The 3173-nt window shown below is 56.0% G+C and overlaps 1 pseudogene; it reads right to left on the bottom strand.

Annotated features, from left to right (window-relative positions):
* Positions 1–1142: 1142 nt before the first annotated feature.
* Positions 1143–2614, bottom strand: LOC133746889 (rap guanine nucleotide exchange factor 1-like; annotated as a pseudogene).
* Between the last annotated feature and the right edge of the window lie 559 nt (positions 2615–3173).

Genomic DNA, 3173 nt, shown 5'->3' with positions numbered 1-3173 from the left:
TGTGGATTAAGCCTCTGCCTGTGGTACTGGCACTCCATACGGGCACTGGTTCAAGTCTCTGCTGCTCCACTTCCCATCCAGCTCTCTGCTATGGCCTGGGAAAGCAGTAGAAGACGGCCCAAGTCCTTGGGCCCCTGCACCCATGTGGGAGACCTGGAAGAAGCTCCTGGCTCCTGGCTTTGGATTCTCCCACCTCTGTCCATTGCAGCCATTTGGGGAGTGAACTGGTGGATGGAAGACCCCCCCCAACTCTGCTTGCCTTTATCTGTGGCTTCCCAAGCCTGGAGGGGGGGTGGCATCCACAGGTAGCCCAGGAAACACCTGCAAACACTGAGGTTGGGGACACTTTCTTATGTCCCACTTGCCTGATGCTTGGGTCCAGGATCACTGCCAAGTTCTCCCCAGGCCACATGACCTCAGATCTTCTGTGTGCAAGGGGCAGGATTCTGGGCCCCTGGGTGGCAGAGCGCCCCCTATAGGACACTCAATGAGAGGGTTCCACTCCAGACACTGGTGGCCACCGGCAGGGGCTCAGTGGTTTGTTTCTTCCTTCCTTCTTTCCTTTCCTTTTATTTCTTTCTTTTACATGGCAAACTTATAGTTGGAAAATAATTAAATCACAAATATTCAGAGTTTCAGCTCTACCTCAGGCCCTAATATTAAGGTGTCTGGTCCAAGAGGCATCCTCAGTACTCCTGCCGGGCATCCTCCAGCCCTTAGTCACCCTGCAAGAACTCTGTGCGCAGGGTCCACACACACACACACACATACGGGATGGGGGACAGCCAGAGAGCCTGGGGAAGCTGTTCTGAGGGGCTTAGATGTCCATCTGACTTCCCGCAGGTGTCACTGCACTGCTGGCCTGCACACCACAGTGCTCATCCCTGGGCCATGTGTGTGCAGGCCAAAAGGTTAGCTGACTGCCCCCTAAAGGGAGAAGCACTCGGGCTCTGTGGAGACTGGATGTTTCACAGAGGCTGCACAGCGAGGCCAGCTCTCACTGAGCTTTGACAACATTCACCGGCCACAGCCCATGGCAGAACTAGGCTCCCCCAAGTGGCCATGAATCTGTGGTCCTGTCTGTTCTGAAACAGTGAGGCCACCGATTTGGCTCTGGGCTGAGGCTTACTGAAAACGTGCCACTACTTTAGGTTACAAACGCATTTGCTGACATCAGCTCTGTAAACGCTTACTGTGTTTTTCTTCTCTGGCAGGGGAAGTGGTTTTTCTGGGTCACCCGCGGATTCAGGAGCAGCAAAATCACCCACAAATTCCTCAGGGGCTAAGGACGCTACTTGCTGAAAGGGGAGGATCGCAGCGAAGGGCGTGCAGAGGGCAGGCTGGCCCCCGGGGGTACTGCTAGGAGTGCGGGTCATAGGACACCCTGCAGCCGGAGCTGACCATGGTCTGGGAGGCCGTGCTCCGGCACTTCTTCTCTGGCAGGGCGGGTGGCGTGTTGGTCTGCTGCCTCTCCATCTGGGGACAGCTGCCAAGAGGCAGCTGGAAAGGACGGCCAAGAAACGGAGGCCCAGACTCCCCCAAGGACTCCGGCAATGGGCTAAGGTTACAGGCCACTTGCTGAGGTATCTGGTCTGCATTAGAGAGGTCTTGCTGGAGGAAATCATAGTCGGGATCGTAATGATCTAGTGTTTCACAGCTTGTGTTCCGGGAGCACTGCCCACTGTCCCCGCTCAGCTGCTCATCCGACTTGTTGAGCTTGCCGATGCTGCTGTAGGGGGCGGAGAGGCGGGCGACTCCCCCACCATAGGAGTGGCTGCCTCCTGAAAGTCGCCTCTGTGCATGACAGTCAACATCAAAATCCTGCCTATTAATTCCAACAGGCAAACTGGAGCCGCTGGTGGCTCGGCTCATGGGGGCGACCACAGCCATGTGGGTGGGGGATGGAGCCAACTGTCTTGGGTAGCAAGGCTGTGGATTATCAACCAGCTGAACGCCAGGTAAAGGGGACTTGGGGGCATGACCTCTTTGTGGATCCAGGAGCAGCTCAGCTGACGGCAGCACTCCACTTGTCTTGCTCAGAATCTCCATCTCTCGGTCTGTCAGGGGCAGCTCAGACTGGCCATCAGGTTTGGCAGCTGGGGAACTGGGCTTCACTGGGCTTGTTGGAGATGGCCACCCCTGTCCCTCCATGGTCAGTGTGACCAGCTCCTTCACTCCATCCAGCACATTCTTGATGACCCCCCTTCACAGTCGTCACCGTCTCTTTATCTTCTGAGTTCATGCCTTCCAGTATCATTTCATCAGACCAGTGAATGAGGTTGGTGAGCCTTTGTTACCCTTGGCCATAGCAGGGGGAGAGGGCTGAGCTGTGCTGACCGCAAAGGTTGCTCTGCACCAGGGGTAAGATGGCCCCCAGCTCCTTGCTGGCTGACCCCGGAAGGATCTCCAGGATCTTCTTGTCAATGGCCATTTTGTCCACAATGGTCTGAAAGCAGTGCAAGGCATTGACAACCTCCTGCTCCTTCTGTTCCAGCCAGCTCAGATCCTTGTTCCCAGGCTTCTCCGTGGTCTTTGCAGACACCTCAGCCGGCTCCCCCTTCTTTGATGGCGATCTCTTGATTTCGGGCGAGTAGAATTCATCCATCAGCTTCATGGTGATTTCTTGTGTGCTGGACACTGCCCTGTCTGTCCCTGCAGTCTCCTGGGCCCCAGGGTAAGCTCGCAAAGCCAGGTGGGAGGTCCCTGGTGGCTGCCTCTCGGGATGATGGGTCTACGTCGAGGATCTGACGATCTCTGACTGCCACACTGGCAGATTTTCTCTCCAACACAGAGGCCCAGGTCCTCCTGTTGTCCAAGCGGGAGCCACCTTGTTTTAGGGGGCTACTCTCATGCAGCGCCACCTTCTTCATTCCAGCCCTCTGCTCTCGCTCTCGCCCTCTTGTGAACACCACCAGGTCAAAACAGGTTCTTTTATTTATTTATTTGACTTGCAGAGTGGACAGTGAGAGAGAGAGACAGAGAGAAAGGTCTTCCTTTTCCATTGGTTCACCCCTCAATGGCCGCTGCGGCTGGCACACCACGCTGATCTGAAGCCAGGAGGCAAGTGCTTCTCCTGGTCTCCTATGCGGGTGCAGGGCCCAAACACTTGGGCCATCTTCCACTGCATTCAGAGAGCTGGCCTGGAAGAGGGGCAACCGGGACAGAATCTGGCA

Source organism: Lepus europaeus, chromosome 18 (genome assembly GCF_033115175.1).
Source record: "Lepus europaeus isolate LE1 chromosome 18, mLepTim1.pri, whole genome shotgun sequence".
Classification (NCBI taxonomy): Eukaryota; Metazoa; Chordata; class Mammalia; order Lagomorpha; family Leporidae; genus Lepus; species Lepus europaeus.
The sequence above is the reverse complement of the archived record's forward strand: the minus strand, read 5'-3'. Positions and strand labels throughout refer to the sequence as shown.